General features: G+C 37.8%; 1 long non-coding RNA gene across 2 annotated transcripts in view; it reads left to right on the top strand.

Annotated features, from left to right (window-relative positions):
- Nucleotides 1-26,396, top strand: part of LOC147834365 (uncharacterized) — a 546,693-nt gene that overhangs the window by 146,325 nt on the left and 373,972 nt on the right. The gene's annotated exons all lie outside the window — the stretch shown is intronic.

Below are 26,396 nucleotides of genomic sequence, written 5' to 3'. Positions count from 1 at the left end.
ATTTCTCAATGTATGTGTTTTTAATTCATTATAATGGTATATTTGAACAACTAAACTGTATTTTTATATTCTATTATTTTCTATTTATTATTATTATTATTATTATTATTATTATTATTTTATTTTATTTTTTCAATAAGTTGTGTGTTGTGGACCTCTTGGCCAGGTCACCCTTGTAAATGAGATCTTGATCTCAATGGGTTTTTATCTGGCTAAATAAAGAAACATTAATATTTGTTCACTCACTTACTCGTTCGTTTGTTAGGTCCTTCATTTATTCATTTATTTGTTTGTTTGTCCGTTCCTTCCTTCCTTTCTTTCTTCCTTCCTTCCTTTCTTAGTTGTTCAGTCCTTCCTCAAATCCTTCATTTATTAATTTGGTCCTTCCTTTCTTCATCAGTTTGGTCCTTCCTTCATTCGGCCATTCCTTCCATTCTTCATTCTTTCCATTTTGTGATAGTTTAAAGGTTCAAGACACCCTGGAGTTTTTTTTTTGAGATTTAAACAGATGTGTGTGTGTGTGTGTGTGTGTTTGTGTTTGTGTGTGTGTGTGTTCAGCATCAGTTAAGACAATGTTAGCACCTGTCAGCTTTAATTGTGGGGAAAACTGGATAATTTTGAGCTTTTGTCAGCTAATTTCTTGTTCTGGGTTTAAAATCATTTTTGAGGCGGATCAAAATCTGTGACACAGCTCAAATCTGCGAGTGGAGTGATGACGCGTCGGTTTCTCATTATTATTCATAGCGGAGTTTTCTTATCCTAAGAGAAGACCCTGCTTCTTAATTATTCATGACTGCACGAAGTGACATCGGATCTTGCCACTAAATAATAATTCATTATAATTCAATCCTATCAGTGTGTTTGGTCTATTAAATGTCATACATTTGTAAAATGCACAATTTAAACTGAATAATATTACAAATCCTATTTAAATGTTTAGGTAAAAATCATCATGTTCAGAGAGGGATTATATAATTGGTCTTTTATAAAGTCAGGGCATCACGAGGCAGTACATGTGTGAATAATGATTTAAATACAATACAAATAAAATACAAAATCTATAGATAAAATACAAATCTATAACTTTAAGCTCATAAACTTTGACTATATTTTGGCCATTTTTTGACTTTAGTCTCTTTGAATCTGTTTTTTAAAATATGACCATATTAAACATTATGATTCCATCTTCGTAAAATGATATAATGAAATGATGAAATTAATCTCCAAAACATTACATCATTCATTCATTTTCTTGTCGGCTTAGTCCATTATTAATCCAGGGTCGCCACAGCAGAATGAACCGCCAACTTATCCATCAAATTTTTACGCAGCGGATGCCCTTCCTAGCCGTAACCCATCTCTGGGAAACATCCACACACACATTCACACACACACTTATACACTACGGACAATTTAGCCTACCCAATTCACCTGTACCGCATGTCTTTGGACTGTGGGGGAAACCAGAGCACCCGGAGGTAACCCATGCGAAGGCAGGGAGAAACTGCAAACTCCACACAGAAACACCAACTGAGCCGAGGTTCGAACCAGTGACCCAGCGACCTTCTTGCTGTAAGGCGACACCAAACATATGCTATATAAAACTTGTCCAGACAGATGTTTAGTAGGAAACATTGTTGTCCTCTTTCACATTTAATAGTTTTTTTTTTACATACAGAACAAGTTTTCCAACCCAGGCTCATTCTAAAAATGTACCCCTCTATATTTATTTCGGAGAGTGCCAAATACGCCCCAGGAGCTGTTTTTTTTTTGCAGTTTTTGTTTTCAAGAATCCGCCAGCGGCTGCAGTTAAAGCTTTTTCAGATCTCAAATCTCTCCTGAGTGCCATTCATGCTCTTCGTCGACTGACTGACTGACTGACTGACCAACTGATCAACTGACCCACCCTCCTTCCCTTAACCCAACCAATAGTGTTTTCAAAAGCACCAATTGACCCGCCTACCCTTTTCCCTGAACCCAACTGACAGTGTTTTCTTAAAAGCAATCCAGAAAAAGAAAAGCCCTCACCTGATTTTTACCATATTTTCAGATTTTACCACATCTTCATCCTGTTATTTACTTGTTTATTTTATTTTTTGGCTTTTGTTTTTGTCTTACACGCATTTTGGAGCTGTTCTTAGACGTACTTGAACCCCTTGCATCACGGTTAACTCCTCTCTGCGTTTCAAGTCAGCCAATGTACACGGCGAGCCACTGGACAAACCGGTTACAGTGGGAAAACGTTCATAAGGAGGTAAGCGGTCAGCTGGTAACCGCAAAAAGGAACAGCGTCAGACCGCCCTGTACCGTTCGTTTTATAGACGAAATGCAGCCATACGTATTTCTGGCTACATAATTAGTGACCTACAGAAACTTATACAGGGCTACTTTTTCAGAATGAGCCTGTGTTGGAGTTTTCACATAACCTCCTGCCCCAAACAAAAATGTGGATGTTTTAGACAAAAAGATTTATTTATTTGTGCAAAAAACCCATTAGTTTTAATAAAATTGAAGCACCACGGCAGCTCCAGCTCTGTCTGAAAATGATTTCTTCAGATGAAAACTTGTTTCAAATATTGATTCGAGAGCTGTGCTTTAGACCTGCCAGGTTTACAAACATGCTAAAAAGCTTTGGCAGTGCAATTTGAGTGTGGTATTACATAAGAAACACTTGATCGGGCCAATCTCTTCAATGCAGATCCATCTGTCCGTCTGTTTTATCCCTTCTCTCGCTCTTCTAGTCCCCAGACGGCTGTGTTTCTGCATTTTCTGACTGTATTTGCCGTTCCTTTCTTTTAGTGTTAGCTCTGTGTCATCAGATCAACACAACAGTGATGCTTCGTGCCAGATTTGATGCCTGAGATGCTGACTTGGATGATGGATTTGTGCCAACTCAAATATATTAGGAGAAACCGCCGCCTTATTAGACATGTGTTTATGTTTGACCCCAGCATTTATAAACTGAAGGGATGAGATGATGAACAGTTAGACGTACTAGAATATGCGTTTATGAACTGAATGGTTTCATTTCAGAAATCGTGTTACTTCAGTACATATTTAAATATGGCAAAATGTATGTTTCAGAATTAAAAAATAATAATAATTCAGATTGGTATATAATATAATACAATATAATATATAAATTGCTTAAATAAACATTACAAAAAAAAAACCTTATTCAGATAAAATATTATGAATAATTGCCTAAATGTGCTTATATTATATTTTTTATTATATTATATTATATTATATTATATTATATTATATTATATTATATTATATTATATTATATTATATTATATTATATCATTATATTATATTATATTGTATTATATTATATCATTATATTATATTATATTGTATTATATTATGTTTTATTATTATATTATATTATATTATTATATTATATTTAGGCAATTGTCATAATATATAATATAATATAATGTAATATAATAAAAAGAAATTAATTACAGTGGGTCTGGTTTGATAAATATGTATATATATATATATATATATATATATATATATATATATATATATATATATATATATATATATATATATATATATATATATATATATATTATTTTAGAGGGAAAATATTGTGCAATAAAAATTTAATTATAATTAAAGAAAAAAATTAAAGAAACTATCAGATTTTGTTGATATTGGCTCTGTATATTTACTACTTTAACTAATCATGAATCATCTCATAAAAATTATTTATTTTAATACATAATTCATGCAAACAAACCATTAAGACATTTAGCTTATTACACTACTAATTAGCCTAATAATAGTTAGTTAGTTAGTTAGTTAGTTATTTAGGGAGGTAAGTGTTTGGTTCAGGGTTTGCTTACAATTAGAAATGTAAAACAAGATGATGTGAATTGTTACTTTCCTAAAGTGTTAAAACTACTAATTAGCTGCTTATTAATTGTTTTTAAGGTAGTAATAATAAAATAAGATAATATTTTATACAGTAAGTCCTAATAAACAGTGAATATCCTAATAATAGGCAGGTAATAAGGAAGTAGTCAATGATGTGAATTACTTTAAAGTGCGACAATAAATCACATATAAGACATTATCAGGAGTAGGGTTAGGGATCTGTCATACATTTCAGCTTTTTGTCTACTTATTTGCCATCATAATGTACTATTCACGCTATTAACAAACCAATAACAAAGACTTTTAGCTCAATACACTACTAATTAGCTAAGTATTAATAGTTGTCAGGTGGTAATAATAAAATAAGATCATACTTTATGCATTAAGGGCTATTAAACAGTTAATATCTTAATAATAGGCAGGTAATAAGCCAATAGTTAATGGTGTGAACTACTTTAAAGTGTAAAAATAAATAATTTATAATACATTATTAGGGTTAGGGATCTTCCATACATTTAATCTTTGTTTCTTCTTCTTTGCAACCTATTTGCTAACATAATGTACAATTCACACTATTAACTAACCATTGACTGAGACTTTTAGCTCAATAAATGACTAATTAGCTGCTTATTAATAGTTATCAAGGTTGTAATAATAAAATATGATCATATGTTATACAGTAAGTTTTAATAAACATTTCATATCTTAATAAGAGGCAGGTAATTAAAATCTACTTTTAAATGTAAAAATAAATCATATATATAATATATTATCAGGGTTAGGGAACTGGCATACATTTCGGGCCCTATCATACACCCGGCGCAGTGTGGCGCAAGGCGTGGCGCAATAGTCTTTTGGTAGTTTAAGCTTGGCGCAAGAGTCGTTTTGAGGCGTTGCGCTACGCTGTTTAAATAGCAAATGCATTAGCGCTCATTTTTGCGCCCATAGGCGTTCTGGTCTTAAAAGGAAGGCGTTCGAGAATCTGTAATAGATTTTTCATTAGACCAAAACAAACCCGTTCTAAACTCCAGCGCAGAGTTGCACCTTGCTTTCACACTGCTTAATACACACAAGAGAGCAATAGGCAAATATCTTTACATATGAAAAAATGTAAATATTAAGGACATATATAGGATATAATAAGAATAGATATAGAATATCAATATAAAGGATTAAAATATTACAAAACATTATTTTCTAGCCTTCATAAATATGAAAAATCACTGCTTTTATGTCTTCTTCATCTCGGGAGGCTTTTTCAGTTCATTCATAACAATTTGCTTTTGTATAATGTTATTATTATTAGCAGTATTATTTATTATATCCATATTTATATTTGTTTTATTAAAAACAAGCTTAGATTTGCCCACCTGTCAGGTTTTAGACCATATCGGGCACAGCATGTGTTTTAGGATAATACTCAGGTTTTTAAGCACATTTTGTTAATATTGTTCATTTATTCGTTTGCTGGAAATTAGAACTGAATTTAGAAATAGTTTTGAAACGAATATTTGCGCTTAACAAACAAAAGTATTTGTTTATAGACTAATTGATGCTGTGCTTAAAGGTTTCCCTATCCAAGAGCGAATGTGAAAGTGATCCATTATCTCTCATTCTCACGCAGTAGATGCTCTGTTCAACAGTTTTCTGTTAAAAAACTGTTACCTGTTTGCTTGTGAAATGCTCAGTTTTTCCACTTAGTCTTACTTTACGTCCTGTAAATAGCGAATGCGCTCTTGGCGCGACGCAGCTGACTCTTAAAGGGAATGGGAGATGAGACTCTAATTGGTTTATTCTCAAAACACACCTATAACTCATGAAGAAAATAAACTCAACCCTTTTAGACCATGCGCCACGGCGCAAAGCAGATTTCCCGTCCTTAAATGAGCAAAAACGCGTCCTGACACGCCCTGAAAGCGTTTGCGCACTGCGTTTTGCCATCTCAGGAAAAAACCGTCAAAATAGAGCCCTTCATCTTTTTATTCAACTTATTTGCCATCATAATGTACAATTCACGCTATTAACAAACCAATAACAAAGACTTTTAGCGCAATAAACTACTAATTAGCTGAGTATTAATATTTATTAAGGTTGACAGAGGATTTTGTTTTACCGTCAGACTTTTACTTCAGCTTCATTCTACTTTAAGCACATGCTAATTGTTTTCCTCTTCACAATGGTGAGCATTTTGCATTGGGCAGAGAAGAAGTGATGAAGAAAGACAGAAGGACTAAAGCAGCCAAAAGTCTGCAAGACTTTGCTTTCCCAGTCTCAGGCCTCACCTTTTTACCAGACACTACTTCATCTGGGAAATGACTGCAGCTCACATGATATTCCCCAATTTTTTTTCCTGCTTCACAGTTTTATTTCATTATCACCAGTCTGAGTTATTACGCTTTCCTGCTTCTAATTACCGCGGTGCCAGCTCAGGTGGAGCTGAAACGGGTGAGAAGGGCACAGAAAAGGGCGTATGGTGGGCACTGTCAGTCCTCCAGCAGGATCCGTGCCAAAATCCACACGACTGCGGGCACGGTGACACCGATTAAAGAGCACTGCGCAAACATGCCCAGACAAGCCATTATTCATTGTGTCTCCAGCAGTTTCTTGAGTCTAATGAGCTTTGCCCACAGTAAATCTGCGCTTATAATAGGAGCCGTTTACTGTGACCTTTCAGGGCAAATTCAGAGCTAAAAGTCTAGATAAGGTGCAAAAAAATGACCCTGCACAATTAAAGTCAGTTTTTACAGCTGAAAATGAATATTATTGTCAAATTGAGTCAATACTTTCAGATTTGTGCTCGTTTCAGTTTTACATTTTTATTGTAGCACTGGTCCTTGTAACCAATCACATATGCTTCTGTTGAGATTATGACTGCAGCAGCCAATCAGAGGTGATTAGATTAGTCAGCAACAAGAGCTTTTTGATTGCTCATTGACTCAATTCTGAGCGCTTTTTTTGGTTATTAGGACAGTAAGGGTGTCCTCACACTATGTACAGTTGACTTGAACCAGGCCAAAGCACGCTTGTCCCCCATCCCGTCTCCCCTGACGGCCCGCACTCACATTACATTCATGCCTGGGCACGCTTACTTCATCGATGATGCTCTGCTCAGTAAGCGATTTTGCTCAACACAGTGGAGATTTCTTTAACTATATTGTTTTAGTGGTTTGGGATGCAGTGAGACACAGTCAAATATTTGGCCGAACAAATCAGCCACTGCTGACGCTCATAAACAATCATAAAGTCCTGGTGCTGCAGGAATTAGGAGGTTTGCTGAAGGTGCAGCTGTGGTGCAGTGAGCGGTTGTAATAATCTGTGACAGTTTGTGTTCATTGAACAGTGAGAATGATTAATAAATCCATATCAAACAATCCCGTAAAAGTCACGGCTTGCTTTCAGTTTCAGGTTCAGGCATGCTTTGCGCTCACACATAAGCGTACCGCGCCAAAGCCCAAGTGAACCACGCTCTGGCACACCTCTTTCAACCGGGCTAGGGCTGACCAACTGAGCCGTGACTGAGCCCGATTCAGCGCACTCACACTTCTCAAATGATCTGGGAAAGGAGCCTGAGCACGGTTTGGATAGCATAATGTGAGTACGCCCTAAGTCATTTGTTTTAGCTTTAGTGATTATAGGATGAGTTTTGCCATTAAAATAACTGTTTACAGTGGAAGTGATTAGCATTTATAAAATGTTACTGCTTTGTTGCTCTTTATTCCTATCTTTAAAGAAAACAGGAAAAGCTGGTCCAATTAATCGACCGAAAATAATCGATTATTAAAAAAAAAAAAAAAAAAAAAAAATATATATATATATATATATATATATATATATATATATTTATATATATATATATATATATATATATATATATATATATATATTAAAGCACGTGTGGTATATATATATATATATATATATATATATATATATATATATATATATATATATATATATATATATATATATATATATATGCATGCAAGCGTGAGGAAAATATTTCTCAACGAAATCCCGTTATCACAAGAAAAGAGATTTTTATGACATATTTGAGTGGGCAAAATATACACAGACCGCTCACCGACCCTGCACCCACTGCTTGGCATGAATGAATCTGTTAACGATATAACTGTGCTGTTCTCACGGGTGCTGTTTGATATTGCACTGATGCTTTTGACATATACTGCACCAGATTTTTGTGCTAAAATGACAGATTTTTGCAGTGACTTTTTTCAACATTTGTGACAATATTTCATCCTGTTTTAGGTTTAACTTTATTTGTCCCCGAGAGGAAATTTGTCTTGGGCATAAAAGGTGCTACAACATTGTCTAAACTGCCAGTAAAAATAAATAAAACAAAACAATTAAGAACAAACAGTAAAGAACATACATTGTTTACAGAATAAGACCGTATATACATATAAATATATAAAACACAGAACCCAGTCAAGTGCTAGCGTACTGCAGGAGCAGTGTTATTGGTAGAGTTCAACAGTTTTATGGAGGTAGGAACAAACGAAAGCTTCAGTCTATTAGTTTTACACATTGGCATTCTCAGTCTTTTTCCTGATGGTAACAGCTGATAATCACTGAAAAGGGGTTTTTATGCTGTTTTATCAGCCCAACCTTAATACAATATACAGTTTGGAGAGTAAAAAATGAATGGAAACCTTAGTAATGTACCCACTTTTCATAAAAAAACAATTGTGTGTGTGTGTGTGTGTTTATGTGATTGGCTTTTATACAGTATTTACTGCTCTATTGCTCTTAGTTCAAAAGGCCTTCAAACAAAATGGAAAAGACTTGACCGATTAATCAACAGATCACATTGATAGATTAATCAGTCATCGATAGCTGCAGCCCTACAGCGAGTTTCTGCTTAAAATCTACTGATACATCATTTGATTGTCTGTTAACAGCTGTTCTACTGACTATAGCTTCTCATGTGTGTATTCTTATTGTAAAACCATATCAACAACCTAACAGTCTGCTAATACAGAATGTCTCGCTACTTCACTGTATATTCACTAATGCCAACAGACAGAGCTGCTTACAAATAAACGGTAAATGTTGATATTAACTAAGATTTTAAAAAGATGTTCCTAATGTAAACAAATGAAACCTTAAAGTAAGATTTATGTCATCCGCTAGACGAGGTGCACAGTGAAAGTTCACCGGTTGCAAATAATCTTCAATCTCATTCCCTTCGGTAAATGGTGCTTTCACAACATGGTCAGAAGTTCACACTTGGTCTCGTTTCAGTGATGCAAGACTGCTTTCCGAGCGAGATCTGGAGTCCTGCCTATCGTAATTGAGATATTAAATGCATTAACACTTTCCCCTCGAGGAAAAGAGCTTGTTCAAACACTAAGAGGAGAATTATGAGAGTTTACAGAAGCAAGGCCAGGTCTTGACCTTTTGTTTGGGAGTGGTCTTTTAAATCAATGGTAATGGGAGTGAAATAATGTGTTTAAATGGATGCATAAAGAGTACACACTTCAAAAAACAATTACGTTTTTTTATTATTATTATTTTAAAATATGAACGTGTAGCTAGCACATATAATGGTGGGTCATTTCCTTAAAAATATATGCTTATAGGCCAAAAAGCTACAAAAAAAAGTATAAATTGTTTAGTGCAACACACAAACAAACATCAGCAGTGATTGTCATTGTGTAGTTTCACATCCCTGCTGCAAAATCTAGCTCAAACCAGCCTAGACTGGTTGCCTGGTTTTAGCTGGTCAGGCCGCTGGGAGATGACCATCTAAAACCAGCTTGACCAGCCTAGCCAGACTGGGAGCCCAGCCAAAACCAGCTATGTCCAGCTTAAACCAGGATGGTCAAGCTGCTTTTAGATGGTCACTTTCCAGCCTGACCAGCTAAGACCAGGCTGGAAACCAGCCTGGAAATGACCAAAACCCCTCTAAAACCAGGCGGGTCGACCAGCTAAAACCTGCCAACCATCCTAGGCTGGTGTAAGCTGGATATTAAATTAAATTAAATTAAATTAAATTAAATTAAATTAAATTAAATTAAATTAAATTAAATTAAATTAAATTAAATTATTTATTTATTTATTTATTTAACTATCTATATTTTTATTTATTTTGAACTGGAAGTATGAAATAAGTTCCTATATTCCTCTAATTGAATTTTATTTCTTACATTTTATTTTTACAAATATTTGAGAAAAAAAAATAAATAAAAAGAAAAGTTAAAAAGTTTTAAATAGCTACAATGTGCATTTATTTATTTATTTATATATATATTTATTTATCTGTTTATTTATTTATTTATTTTTTTGTTTTTATTTGTTTTTAATCAGTGGTATGAAATAAGCTCCTAAATTCCTCAAATTTAATTTTATTTCTTACATTTATTTTTACAAATATGTGAAAAAAATTTTTTTAAATAGTTTTAAATAGCTACAATGTGCATTTATTTGTTTGTTTGTTTGTTTGTTTATTTATTTTTATTTATTTATTTATTTATTATTATTTGTTGTTGTTTTGTTTTTTTATTTATTATTTTTAATCAGAGGTATGAAATAAATTTCTATATTCCTCTAATTGAATTTTATTTCTTACATTTATTTTTACAAATATGTGAAAAAAATAAAATACATAAAAAGAAAAGTAAAAAAAAGTTTTAAATAGCTACAATGTGCATTTATTAATTTATTTATTTGTTTTTATTCGTTTTTAATCAGAGGTATGAAATAAGCTCTTAGATTCCTCTAATTTAATGTTATTTCTTATATTTATTTTTACAAATATGTAAAAAAAATTTCAGCAAAGTGGAAAAATATCACAAAAATGTGAAATGAAAAGTAAAAAAAGTTACGATAAAAGTTTCAAATAATTAAAATGTGTATTTATTTATTTGTATTTATGTATTTGTTTAATCATTTATTTTGAATCAGTGTTTTAAGCTCCTATAATTTTCTAATTTAATTTTATTTCTTACATTTATTTTTACAAATATGTAAAAACTTTCAACTAAGGGAAAAACATAAATGTTATAGAAAAAGTGTCAAATAGTTAAAATGTGTATGTATTGTTTTTTTAACCAGAGCTATGAAATAAACTTTGTTAGACTTCTCCATTAATTTACAATTAAAAACTGAAGCGACGACTGGGCTTCACACTCGGTAAAACCCAAATAGCTGATCTGATTGTCTCAATGATTTAGATACTGACACACTCTGTTTAAACCCAAAAACTGTTTGTCAAATCATGATCAACAAAGGCCAGCGCTATAATATTAGAAGAACAGACACTGTAAACTCAGCTTAATACTACGAGCAGCTGTTGACCAATGGAGATGCACATCATCAGTCAGTCCCACATCTGCACTTCGGCCCTCATATGGAAGACATAGGCTGTAAAACTTTTCATTTTTCATCTCCTCTCACGGTTACGGCCCCGATGTAGCGCTGATTTTCTGATGGCTCCCCTGTCGGCTGGCCTCTAGTTTATATGCCATGTGTTGTTTTCTCCTGGATCCTCATCAAAATCCTATTCTCAGATGAGGATTGAGGATGAACTTTTTTAGGGTCAGGGGTGTGACACTCTCTATTAGTTTATTCAAACGTGTGTAAAGTACAGTTCATATGCAATGACTTGTTTACATGACCTTTTGACCTCTTTTGTAAGAAACCATTTTAATTTTTGTGGTACGTATATTGGTTATAATTTCATCAAAGTTATTTATTTTTGTTTATTGTTTTTAGAAATGCTTCTGGTTAATATTGCAATTAGTGTTATTATTTTCTTATACACTAGCTGGCCACTTTATTAGGTACACCTGTCCAACTGCTCGTTAACGCTAATTTCTAATCAGCCAATCACATGGCTGCAACTCAATGCATTTAGGCTTGTAGACATGGTCAAGATGATCTGCTGCAGTTCAAAGCGAGCATCAGAATGGAGAAGAAAGGGGATTTAGGTGACTTTGAACGTGGCATGGTTGTTGCTGCCAGACGGGCTGCTCTGAGTATTTCAGAAACTGCTGATCTACTGGGATTTTCACGCACAACCATCTCTAGGCTTTACAGAGAATGCTCTGAAAAAGAGGAAATATCCAGTGAGCGGCAGTTCTGTGGGCGCAAATGCCATGTTGAGGCCAGAGGTCAGAGGAGATTGGCCAGACTGGTTCCAGCTGATAGAAAGGCAACTGTAACTCAAATAAGCACTCGTTACAACTGAAGTCTGCAGAAGAGCATCTCTGAACACACAACATGTCCAACCTTGAGGCGGATGGGCTACAGCAGCTGAAGAGCACACCGAGTGCCGCTCCTGTCAGCTAAAGCTGCCTTTCCACTGCCCTGTTTAGACACAACTGTCGGAGTTCGCCCCCTTGTGGCAGTCGCACAGAAGTGCCTGAAATAAGCACAAAAGCCGTTCACCATGATAGAATGAATGAATACTAAAACTTTTGGAGGGAATCTGAAGACAACATTTAAAAACTATTTTTTATTACTCATTTATAAATAGAATTTTTTTTTAACATAAACTTTTTTCTGATTCACAAAATCTACTTTTTCTCATCTCATGCACACGGATCTGCTCGGACAACACTGGAATACATCACATCCGGTCAGCCGGTCGCGTACGGTCTCGTCGCACAAGTTCAAATATTTTAATGGATCAGCAGCTCAAATCAGAATCCAAATTGTCCGCATGCGGAGATGATCAGAACTCCACGCAGCTCCTGGACTACTCTCTATTGGAAATAAAAAATCTCTGGTCTGTTGTTTGTCGTTTGTCTTGTGCAGTGAAAAGGTGGCTTGAGAACAGCAAACTGAGGCTACAATTCACACAGGCTCACCAAAATTGGAGAATAGAAGATTGGAGAAATGTTGCCTGCTCTGATGAGTCTCCATTTCTCGACATTCGGATGCTCGGGTCAGAATTTGGCTTCAACAACATGAAAGCATGGATCCATCCTGCCTTGTATTAACGGTTTAGGCTGCTGGTGGTGTTGTAATGTTGTGGTGGAGATTTTCTTGGCACACTTTGGGCTCATTAGTACCAATTGAGCATGGTGTCAATGACACAGCCTACCTGAGTATTGCTGCTGACCATGTCCATCCCTTTATGACCACAGTGTACCCATCTTCTGATGGCTACTTCCAGCAGGATAACGCGCCATGTCATAAAGCGAGAATCATCTCAGACTGGTTTCATGAACATGACAACAAGTTCACTGTGGTCAAATGGCCTCCACAGACACAATATCTCAATCTAATATAGCAGCTTTGGGATGTGGAACGGGAGATTGGCATCATGGATGTGCGGCCGACAAATCTGCAGCAACTGCTTGATTCTATCATCTCAATATGGAGGAATATTTCCAGTACCTTGCTGAATCAATGCCACAAAGGATTACGGCATTTCTGAAGGCAAAAAGGAGGTCAAACCCGGTGCTTGTAAGGGGTACCTAATAAAGTGGCCGGCGAATGTACATTTCAACCCAGTTGTGCTGTTGATTTCTGCGCAGGTGGAATACGTGGCATTTGAGTAGCAGAGTTAATAAATGTCATAAATCAGCATTAATGCGAACAGCATGGACATATTCGTAAGAACTTGATGCATTGCAAACTAGTTGTTGGATTAGTTTGCAGCAAGACCAACTTGAACATGAGTGAAATCTGCACACTCTCCATTCTCCTCCAAACCGCCCAAATCCATCACTTCCCATTAAAATGACTGCGTTTTGCCAGCGAACTCTCGCTAAGCAACGGTTATACATCACTGACCCTTAATCAGACTGCTTAATGAGCTCATTTGCATACATCTAATTCCATGGAAGACATCGTTCTTAATGTAAATGAGGAATAAATGGTGCACGGATCTGCTCCAGGTCTTTAGCGGGTGATGTACAGGTAGGATGTCGTCGTCTGAAAGGCGGATTTGTAATTTCCTGCCAAACGAAGCCCTAATTTTGCGAGTCGCTGGCACTGGAGGCTCCTCAAGAAGTGAAACATGTATATTTTGCTTAGCGCAGACAAAGGCAATAACTCCGACGGCCAAATCAAGAAACGACGATGGCCGGGATTTTTTCGGTGCATGTCGATGGATTGTGGCTCCTCAATAAACCATAAGAAACATCTGAGATGTTTTAAAATAAGCATGAAGAAAGGGGCTGCAGGCAACAGAGGTCGGCCGCAGGCTCGCACCGCTTCATATGGAGGATTTATAAAGTGTTTATATAAACGCTGAACTGACCAACACAGCACAAATGAGTGCAGGATCTCAGATTTCATAGCAAACTGCTTGTTTAAGGAGAAGCCGATAACAGCTTGCTTAGCTGCAATTAGGCTTTATTAATGACCCAAAAACCCTCAGCGGAGTATTTTTCCAAACATACCAACGCTCCTTGGCCAAAAGAGATGCAGGCTGGATGGTGACCATCTCCAGAAACGGGATGAGGGGAAAAAACACATCTATTTACTTGCCTCCATAGTAACGTCTTTGAGTAGGTTGCAGTGTTTTATGAGACTCAATATAAAGTCAATTCTCCGTGAAGTGCACAACCCCTCCTCCTGGCGGACGGTGAATGGCCTCTGTTACCTGCCGTTTCTTGGCTCAATAACAAACAGTAGTTGTAATACTTCATCCAGGGAAGGAAGCAGAAGCTTTAAAAGCAATAAAATATTGGGCTCTCTGTCGGCCAAAACTAGCACAATACCAGCCTGCACGTCTTCATGGTAGCAAAACACATCAGCAGCCCTCATAATGGAGGGCAAGGCCTACCGCTGGGCTTTACTACACAGCCTGGCTTATAATATGCATCGTGATTGATGCAGGAGCACTTATATCATAGCGATGATCTAAACACAACCATTTGTCTCGTTTTTGCACATCTGCCCCAGGGCTTTTCTCAATGGGAAGTTTGTAACTTTTCCGAGATGCGAGTGTTTTTCTCTTGTGTGTTCAGCAGGGTTGGCCTACGCACCGCTGGGTTATTTGCACTCAGCTTTGACAGGAAGCCTTGTCTAGGGTTTTTGTAACTTCACAACTTTTTTTCTTCTCCTTGCGGGGAAGGGCTTTCAGCTGAGAGACGCTCCAGAACATCTGTGCTAACAAACAGATCTTGGGGGTGTAATAGCAGGCCGGAAATAGGGTGAGCTGTGTGTTGGTCATCGCATTTGCAAATAAACATGTTGACGTGTTTGACCTGGAAAGTTTTTGATATGGACTGGATTCTGTTAATCAGATGTAGCAAATTAAGTGCTGTATGCCAATTTGCATAATATTCATCCTAAACAGTATTCAGAAACAGAATTAGTGTGTCCCAAACTGTAATATGTTGAAAAGAGTTTTGCCAAAGGTTCAAGGATGGTCAACAATTTCCGATAGAAATTTGAAGTGTAGAACTGTCCGTACATAAACCGCTTATAATGCCCATAATACATTGCGTGTTGGATGTTAATTCGATTAGAACTACGAACTCGGGTACACAGTGTATACAAACTACAAACATGGCATACTCACGACACCAACTGATCAAGTGAAGAGTGCATGTTCTCCCTGCGTTTGCGTGGGATTCCTTCGGGTGCTCCGGTTTCCCCCACAGTCCAAAGACATGTGGTACAGGTGAAATGGGTAGGCTAAATTGTCTATAGCAGTGGTTCTCAAACTGTGGTACGTGTACCTCTAGTGGTACGCAGGTTTCCTTCTAGTGGTACGAGAAGGAATGAAATATGTCACGTACATGCTACACACATTTCAAAGTTTACCAAAAATGATGTATATAATATGCCATATATGACATGTAGCCTATATTTCTGAGGTGATCTGCCATGATTTTTTAACTGTGCAGAGTTGTAGCTGCTTTACTGGGCCTACTGCGCTACTGTGTTTCGATACTGCTCATTTCGGCGGTACTTGGAGAGACAAATTTTTCCTGAGGTGGTACTTGATGAAAAAAGTTTGAGAACCGCTGGTCTATAGTGTATGAATGTGAATGAGTGTGTTTGGATGTTTCCCAGAGATGGATTGCGATTGGAAAGGCATCCGCTGCGTAAAACATGTGCTGGATAAGTTGGCGGTTCATTCCGCTGTGGCGACCCCAGATTATTAAAGGGACTAAACCAAAAAGAAAATGAATGAATAAATAAATATTGCCCCCCACCACCCCCCAAAACCACTATCTTCACCGTTATCTTTTATGAATCAATTACTGAATCATTATTTTATCTTATTGATTCAAATTTAGATTTTTTTTTCTATAGCTTTGTTTGGACCTTTTTATTTTCTTATCAGCAAAACAGACACAGTAAAATGTAGTTGAACCAAAAGTTTGATCATACTTATTTTATGTGAATAAAGCAATCCACACCATCATAGCTATTACGTTAATCTAAACATCGATTGTGCATTAGTACACATTGAAAAAAATTTACCCATTTTTTAAATGTAATTGGTTGCAAACAATTTATGTGGACTGAATTTAAACAAACACATTAAGCTGAACATTACTTAACCCAGGCTCATTATTGATACATTGATTGATTATTGATATTGATACTCCTATATACATTTCTGGAGATCGCGAAATACATCCCAGGAGGTACGTTTTTTGCAGTTTTTGTTTTCGTGAATCCACCAGAGGCCTTTTCATATCTTAATTTTTTAAGTGCCATTCACCCCTGCAGTTCTTACGTAAATCCACCAGAGGTCACTGTCAACTGACTGATTGATAACCTCGACCAACTCCCTTCCCTAAACCCAACCAATAGTGTTTTCAAAAGCAACGATTGACCCGATCACCCCCCTCCCCAAACCCAACCGTGTTTCTTAAAAGCAAACCAGAAAAAGAAATGCTCTTGCTTGATTTTTGCCTTGTTCCCTCCCAGTTATTTGCTTGTTTATTTTATTTTTTGCCTTTTGTTTTACCTGCTTTCTGGAATCGTTCTTCACCGGACTTGAACCCTGGTTAACTCCACTTTGCATCTCAAGTCTGCTGACGTACATGGTGAGCTACTGGGCAAACTGGTAACAGCGGTAAAGTCATTCACATGGAGAAAAGCGGTCAGCTGGTAGCACGAAGAGAAACAGAAGTCATCGGAGGCGCCCTAAAAATGAAGTGACTACATAATTTGCGCTCCCCAGAAATGTATACGGGGGGGACATATTCACAATGAGTCTGGGTTGACATTACTAAATCTAATTTTCTTGTTTAAATCTACCTCATACAAATTGTTTGCAACCACTTACCGTAAATAATATTAGTAAATCCAATGAATTATTTTTTTTTCAGAGTACATACTCTAATGCAGTTATCATTCTTGTTTTGTCTACCTGTATCCTCCTGACATCTTTTAATCATTGACATCATATCTATTCGCCTCATATCAAACGTGTGCAGATAACCAGACAATGAGAAATCGCTCCTGCATTGCCAGCGAGATGTTTAACACACTCCAGGGCAAGAGAAGACCTTTTTTTATTAGCCATCACTCATCAGTAGATGGGGCCGGGGAGCAAACAGGGGGTCAGGAGGTCCACGAGGCTGCCAAAACCCCCCCAAATCCCACCCCAAAAAGACCCTCGAGCCAGGTCTGAGTGAGTGAGAACACACGGGGACGCATAACTCTCTCCTCGTTCCTTCTGTGAGGGTTGAGAGCGAGACAGACAGAGAGATGGATGGAGCTAAAACAAAAAAGCTGGAAACGTCTGCAGAATGTCATCGGAACGATATGCATCCTGCAGCCAAGACAAACTAAACATAAAACCCTCCGATCGGACAGTGGCGCTTTCCCTCGTAGACGCGCAGGGCCACTCCAGGCCAAAAGACCTACCAAAGACATGAAATATCAAACAGGACCCTCTCCCTGCGGTGTTGTGAGCCAATTATGTAATCAGAGAAACTCTTCTGAAGTGCCTGCGGAGAATAAGCGATCCATCACTCCCATATAACGAGGCGGCGGAGATATATGTGACACTCCCAAAAAGTCAAGTCACTCCAGATGACTAATGTGCTCTGTATAGTATGTTTATGTCCAGTTGTTCTGATAGGATGCCTAGGAACCCATTTTGTATTTTTTGACGGCAAGCAGACAAGTCTTATAGCAGCTGTCAGTTTAATGTTGGTTGTTTCTTTTTATAGCTGCCAGATCTTTGTCTTTTTTCTCTCTCTCTCTCTCTTTAACGGTGGCTGAATCCACAGGTGGGCCTTGTTATAGCAGTCTCAACACCTCAATTTTGAGCTTGACCTCGTCTGACATCTTAGCCAATAAACACTCGGAGGAACTCTTAATGTGCAGAACAATTGGCTGAGTTGAGCTTTGTAACTTCTTGTAACTTACAAGTGATACGGTCCTAATATCAACTTGCTGGATAACAGGTTCATCATATTGGATGTCTGATAGTCAATTGATAATTGTTAGTTGTCAATGCTATCAAAAGTTCATTCATTCATTTTCCTTCGGCTTAGTCCCTTATTTATTAGGTGTTGCCACAGCTGCTTTGAGGAAACTGATTGCAACAAACCATTTGAGATATCTGCAACCCTGGCTCATTGTGGAAATGTAGCCCCGATGTTTCTCGAGACCGTGAAATACGTCCCGGGAGGTACGTATTTGTGCAGTTTTTGTTTCCGTCGATTTTTTGCATCTCGAACGCCTCTTTGAAGTGCGCGCCGTATGCGCCCACGCTGTTCTCGCACGAAAAGCCTCTGGTGGCCACTGTCGAGCGACCGTCTGTCCGACTGACTGAATGACTGAACGATCGACTGGACGATCGGCCAATCGGCCGACCCAACCACCCTCCTCCTCCTTCCCTAAACCCAAGCGACAATTTACAAAACCCATCCAGAAAAAAAAAAGGAAAAGCCCTCGTCTGATTTTAACCGAGTTTTCGGATTTCACCTCATTCTCGCCCCGTCACGAACTTGTTCGCTTTTATTTTTTGGATTCTATTTTTCAAGTACAATTTCTAAGAATAATCACAGTATTTTGAGTATCTAAAATTCGTTACTTTACACCCCCATTCCCATGGGATCTTCTGTCAGAATTGATTAACGGCAACAGTAAAAAAGCTTAGCGGAGGGGTCAATTTGGCTTGTGTTTAATTCATTTACCAAGGTCTTTCTGGCCTATAATATACGGCAATATTGACGAACATGCTAGTGAACTGAGATGAAAAGATGTTTAAAGCAGCAGGAAAAGCCTCCCATGTGCACACTCCACTCTGGCCCATTAATCCAACAGACATCAGAGCATCATACCTACTGAAAAGCAGCGCTCGAGAAAGACAGATGTACTGCGCCCATGCCGAAACGCATAAATCTGACCCAATCTAGCATTTACACAACTTGTGCTCTGTGTCCAGCCGAGCTGTTTTTGTCATTCTGCGCTTCCAACGGCAAGAGATGTCACACCTGGAGAGCGTGCCAAAATGAGCCCCCCCGCACCAAATCACAGGCTTTGATTTAAAGGTGGCTGGTCCTGAATGTGGGCAGTTTTGCGGCGTCCCACACCCACAACTTCCTCAGCCCCTCCTTTCCTAAATTCACTGTAGCCTTTCGCTTCATCCAGAGCATTACTCACAATGATAAATCGGCCCAAAAACCAATGACTTATGCGGAGCTGGGAGGCATTGAGACACTGAAAGCGATACACACAGTCCATAACACCACCTCCAGGAGCAGCAGAGGGGATCGTATTTGCAACCGACTGCAAAAGGACAGTAAATATATGACATGATAGATATTATTTATCCTTCGTCTCTTGCCTGAGCTGTAAAGCCGTGCGAATGGCTTCGGGGGGACCGGTGCTTATAAAGCGCACTTTTTCAGTCACAGGTGGTAATGAGCCACATGAGGGAACTTATATGAGCTTTAGGATGTGGGATAGAGGGAATTGTGTTGTTGTAGCACATCCTAAAGCCTAACGCTCCCCCAAAAGTTGTCTCCAATGTAAAATTTCATGCCTGTCGAGTGGCGCCCTGATTTCGGCTGAATCTTGCGAGGGAAGGACTCTTGAGATACCTGCTCCGATGCCTCGCCGTGCCTCCGCTTATAAACTCGATTGTAAAAATTAGTAAGGCGGAACACTGGCCACCTCATTGGGTGCGAAGAAACTCGTTGTTCTTCTCTTCTTATTCATCCTCATCCTTCACCGAAGTTCACTGGAGTCTCATGTCCTCGGTCACCCAAAAATGGATATCATTTACTCACTCATTTGTCGATACTTCTTCAGTGGAACAAGACGGCCATGTATACTGAAGTTAGATGCTTTTCTCTTTAATTATATCTGTAGTAATAGTTATTAAAAGTCTGTGTGAAATCTAAATTTATATTACTAGCGCACGTTTTTATTTTTTAGGTGAACAATTAATATCCAAAAATGTCATTAATCCGAGTCTGAGCATTCTCTTTTGTGTTTGGAGTAGCTCCTTCTTTGTTGACTTCATTTTGATGGCTTCAGCACAATATTCATAACCACGCCCCTCTTAAAAATAGTTTGCTACAAAGGAATGATGCATAAACAGAAAGCCCCGCCCCCTACTTAATATTCTGTTTAAGTTGGAAGTACATCAACAAACTGAATTAAAAGTCCCTGCAACGTCTGCTTCAGGCTGACTTTAGGACATCTAAGATTCCAAAATAAGGTAGAAGTACCGTTCCGGGGTTCCCAAAGAACCTTTCAGTGGACAGTTTTTAGATACATTTGCCCCTATTTATACAAAAAAAAAAAAAAAAACTTTTTGGACTTGAAAAGCTCCTGGACTCTTAAATGTTGTTAAACTTAAGAGTTTGCATGACTTGTTTTTAACAGTTAATTAATAATTAAATTTATCATTTTTTTAAAAAAAAGTTGTTTTTAAAATCCTATAGGCTTTCTCTGAAACATTTTTTCTTTTTAATATAAAGGACTCTCAATGTTTTTGTTGTGAGCCTCCCTACCCTACTAAGACATTCATTCATTTTCCTTCAGCTTAGTCCCTTATATCATACCTGTCAACCCTCCTGTTTTCCCGGGATTCTCCCGTATTTTACTGTTCTATCCCGCTATCATCCTGTAAAGGTTTTTTCCCGTATTTCTCCTGTATTTTTAGTCCTTATCTGAACAGCCGAGCCTCCGTATACGCAACCCATACCGCCGAACCACTAGGGGTCGCCTCTTGCTCTAAAACGTGAGTCTTCTGTGCTTTCGCTTTGTTTAGGAATGAAAACTCATAAATAAATATAAAAAACGTCGCGATTCCATTTCCTTTTGATTACAGATGCCATCGCCCATCCTATACAATCCTCAAAACAGTCATATAATGGTGTGTGACTGTCAGCTGACGCGCTCCATAGTGATAAACAGATGCTGTTTCCCATACGGATTCTGTACACGCGATTTAAAGCGAAGGGAAAGTCTGGCTTTTGGGTGCGTGTTTAAACAGACATACACACATAATTAATAATAATAACATATAACGTTAAGCATGTAGATCTTGGTGGGTTTTTTTTCCAAACTAATTTCGTGTTAAATGAGCATAAAAAATTAGGAAAGCAGTCGAATGCTTTCATTATAACGTTAGATGTGTGCATTTTTAAATCTTATTTAATGTGATTTAAAAAAATTAATAATTAAGATTCCTTCGTTGCTCTTTAATCAGAATGTGTAAATTATACAGTGAAAAAAACGGCTAATGAGACTAATAGCTTGATTCTGTAACATTATTATAGCTATTAATTTTAATAAGCGGAACTGTTTGCTGATGTATTTGCTGCTTATGTATATGTTTATTTTTCTTTTGTTAATAATAATTTTAAAACATATTACTGACCATTTAACTGTTTATTTACAATGAAAAAGCTCCAAATGAACATATGTAGTTATTTGGGGATTTATTTATTTTTATCCCAATGTTAACAAGTATGCCTTATATATCAAAGCTCGCCACTGGGGAATGAACTGGCAACTATTCTGGCATATGGTTTATGCAATGGATGCCCTTTCTGCTGCAATCCAGTACTGGGAAACACCCATATACTCTCACATTCACACATGCACTTTTACACTACAGTTAATGTAGCTTATTTAATTCCCCTCTAGCACATGTGATTGGTACTATAGGGGAAACCGAAGCACCTGGAGGAAACCCATGCCACCACAGGGAGAACATGCAAACTCTACACAGAAACGCAGCAAGAAGGTCATCGGTTCAAGCCTCGGCTGCGTCAGTTGGCGTTTCTGTGTGGAGTTTGCATGTTCTCCCTGCGTTCGCATGGTTTTCCTACAGATGCTCCGGTTTCCCCCACAGTCCAAACACATGCGGTACAGGTGAATTGGGTGGGCTAATTTGTCCGTAGTGTATGATTGTGTATGAGTGTGCATGGATGTTTCCCAGAGATGGGTTTCAGCCGAAAGGGCATCCACTGCGTAAAACATATGCTGGATAAGTTGGCTGTTCATTCCGCTGTAGCCAACCCAAATTAATAAAGGGACTAAGCTGAAAAGAAAATTAATGAATGAATAAATGTTTTACCAGTACTGGGTTGCGGCTGGAAGGCCATCCTCTGTGTAAAACATATGCTGGAATACTTGGTTGTTCATTCCGCTGTGGCGACCCCTGATAAATAAGAGACTAAGCCAAAGGAAAATGAATGACTATAAATGTATTTGTGCTTTTCATCATATTCACCAACAAAAGCTTTATTTAGTAACTTTATATTTGTTTTTACTTTATTTGATTGAATTTATTTAGCCTTCCTCAGACAAAAGAGAGGTAACCCATGACAGAATGATCATTTTTGTTTGAACTATGCTTTAAAGCAGTGTTTCTCAACCCAAAAGTGGGTAGCAGGAACATTTGCAGTGGGTCGCGAGTGTGTGGTTAAAAATACAACAAAAGTTTAATTCCTAACTTATTTTGACTTTTATTTTGAAATGCATGCTCGACAACCCTACCGTTTGACATGTGAAATTTCATTTAATTAAAGCAACAAATATATTAAAGCGCAAGTACGACTCCAAATATGTAAAGTATGGATTTACATATATTGATGGCGAAAAAGACTTAAAGCCTCATTGTATCATAAACTGTGAGGTGCTCTCACAAGAGAGCACAAAACCTGCTGAATTAAAAGACATTTAGAAACCAAACAACATGTTTTATTAACTGTTCAGTTCATGGTAACTGAATATTTCCTTACCCTAACCACTATTTACAGTAATTGCTTGTTTTACTTTGTAATATTTCTATAATTTGATACATTTCGTTAAATGACAGCAATAAAATATTGTTAATTTGTAAGTCTTGGTTATGTTATTATGATTTATCTGTCACTACTTGTGTTTGGTAACAAATAAATACAAATTAATTATAATTCCTAAAATTGTATTATAGTTCCTAAAAATCATCCTCTTTATGATTTGTGCTTGATGACGATGTAAAAATGTGGGTCCCGTGGTTAAACCAGTTGAAAATCCCCGCTTTAAAGTTCACTCGCAGACCCAAAAGTAGCATTTGATGATTGAGATCAGACACAAAAGCATAAAACTGGACATGACAAATACACATTACTCTAGCGACTCTGTTTTGCTTGAAAGACACAAACCTTTAGGGTGAAATAAACACTTCTGGAAGCACGTCAGAGGAGATACTGGGGTCTTCCAAGAACTGTAAACATATAGATGCCAAAGTGCTGTTTAGAAGCTGTAGACGTTCCACTTGACCTCTCGTTGTTTCTCTCTTACGGATGACAGAATGTTTGCAGAAGCAGCGTGAAACTCATGAGGTAAAGCGCAGTTGCTTCAGCTCTTCCCACACTTCTTAACCCACATTTCCCAGACTTTGGTGTACAGGCCAAGGAAGCATAGTGTTTTTGGATGATGGTTGCTGGAATGTTATTTGCAAGCCTTTGTGCTTCAACGTGTTCTGATAAAGCTGTTACATTTTCACATATCAATACGTTCAAATGTTATTCTATTTTATACAACAGTTCTGTCTGGTTCTTGAATCTGATTGGCTGATAGCCGTGCAATATTTTGCCAGTAGCATCACACAAAGGCCTCTTCACCCTTCACCTCTGTGTATTACTCCGCCCACATACAGCTAGCGACTAGCAGAGATGCTGCAGTTTGACCAATAATACTGTTGTTAGACGACAAAATGTACTTTTAAGACTTTTTTTAGTCGAGAATGTAGTTGTTTAGATTGCAACTATGCAACTTTATTTGTTAGAATAGTGCCTATTTTTAAATATTTACAATTTCTGAGAAAGCTCGCCGGCGGCTATTAGCCTGCCATTGTGTAGTAGACCAAATACGGTTGACGTTGTCTATCCACAAGATGGTGCCAGGACAGCATAATAAGCGCTTGCTTAGTGTGTTTTCTTGAGCGCGAATAAGAAGCTGAAAAATGGAAGCCTCGTGGTTTTTAAGGTGGACCAGACAGAGTCAATAAGAAGCTGCAAATAAGAAGCTGGATTCAGCCTTGTCCCTCCTTAACGCAAACACAACAGCAGTCTGGTAGTGATCGCACTGCTTTTTTCAGGGTTAAATATTGTGATATTGTAGTGGTTGCTTAATGTTTAAGATGCATTGTGTATAAATGTCGTATCCCCTTTAAGAGGACCTTTGAGATGCAAGCACCTCATTGGGAAGCGCACGCATGTATGAGAGCACAGTTCAGTTCTGGCAAGCTCTGAGAAGTGTGTGATGGTCGCTCCACTGCAGTATCATTCTTTTATTTTAATAATATAACATTTTATTTTATTTTTGAGTGCGTACACTCTCAGAAATAAAGGTACTGAAGCTGTCACAGGGGCAGTACCTTTTCAAAAGGTACATATTTGTACCTGAAGGGTCCATAATGGTACCTCATAAGCACTTTTTAGGTACATTTGGGTACTAATAAGTACCTTTTAGGTACCACAGTAGACTCTTTGGGTACAAATAAAAATAAAAAATGCTGATTTTGTATTGTATAAACTTCATTGTTGATTCCAAATATGAAATTTAACCGTAAGCTTGGCTTTTTGTTGACTTTAGAAAAGAGCAATGTGCTGCGCCTTTTTGTTACAAGGCAACCACTGTACGGCCTTGGTGCTGGAGCGTGTGATGTAGCTCACTGTTTCAGCGCACAAAACTCTTCATGGTTATTAGAAAACCATTAAAAAAAGACACAATCATGTTGCTTCATCATAGAATATCTGTTGCAAGGTGTTTCGTATTGATGTTGATTTTAACTTTGCGTGTTTTCATCCATGTCCACCCATCATCACTCTCACATCATCCAAACCAGCGGCTGCTGGGTCATTCAGGAGAACAACAGCCACCAAATGTGGCAGAAGCTCAGGCATGGCCTGTAAGAGCCGGCTGCTTTCAGACAAAAGCTTTCACCACCTGGTCTGATCCTCCGCTGCGCTTTTACTTTCGGATCCGATTGCTTCTCCGCTCTGTGAAATTCCCAAGAGGCTGGCAGAACGAGCGAGATTCCTCCGCCGACATCTGCTACAGTTATCCTTGGCAATGGAGTCTGGCTAGACATTCCATTATTGTTATTTCTTTGTTCAGCTCTTCAGAGAGAAAATAAAGATATTACAGACACCATTTACTCCAGCGAGAGGCTAATGATTGTGAGTCGATCGCTTGTCTGATTGCATTCCTGCATTTCGGGTGAAATCAACAGGTTACGTCATTGCCACAATATCAGTACCGAATGTAGGATTTTATACAACAGTTCTGTCTGGTTCTTGAATCTGATTGGCTGATAGCCGTGCAATATTTTGCCAGTAACATCACACAAAGGCCTCTTCACCCTTCATCTATGTGTATTACTCCACCCACATACAGCCATCAACAAGCGGAGACACTACAGTTTGACAAATACAAAATGTACTTTTGAGGCTTTTTTCAATCAAGAATGTAGTTGTTTAGATTGCCACTATGCAGTTTATTTGTAAGAATAGTGCCTATTTTGTGAAGTTTAATTTTAAACTAATTTCGAGAGGAGCATGTGCTCATGATTGACCCAGCTGGTCCACATTAGCTGATTATGATCCTCCAATCAAAGGATCCCAAATCACTATATATATCCTCATTTCCTTTCTACAACTATCTTCGTCTGGAAGAAACCCCCCTCCTCCCCTTCTTCCTCCTGTATCCAGAATGGGCGGCACGGTGGCCCAGTGACTAGCACTGTTGCCTCACAGCAAGAATACCAATGGTGTTGGGTCCTCGCTGAGCCATCTGGTATTTCTGTGTGGAGTTTGCATGTTCTCCCCGTGTCCGCGTGGGTTTCCCCCGGGTTTCCCGGTTTCCTCCCACCATCCTAATGTGCTTTATATTATAGATAAAAGTCTTCTGTGCATGAGTTTTGTTTGATACATCCAGAAAGAGTGTTTTCTATGAGCAGGTCAAATTAAGGGCACAGTTCGTATATCTGACTGCTGTATTAAAGGACAAAATTTTATTACAAAAACCCCTTTAACTGTCACACCAAGACAAAAGCAATAGAATGTTTTTGATTGCATTTCTTAACTGCTAATGTCGCTAGT

Source organism: Danio rerio, chromosome 12 (genome assembly GCF_052040795.2).
Source record: "Danio rerio strain M-AB ecotype USA chromosome 12, GRCz13ab, whole genome shotgun sequence".
In the NCBI taxonomy this organism is placed as follows: domain Eukaryota; kingdom Metazoa; phylum Chordata; class Actinopteri; order Cypriniformes; family Danionidae; genus Danio; species Danio rerio.
The sequence above is the reverse complement of the archived record's forward strand: the minus strand, read 5'-3'. Positions and strand labels throughout refer to the sequence as shown.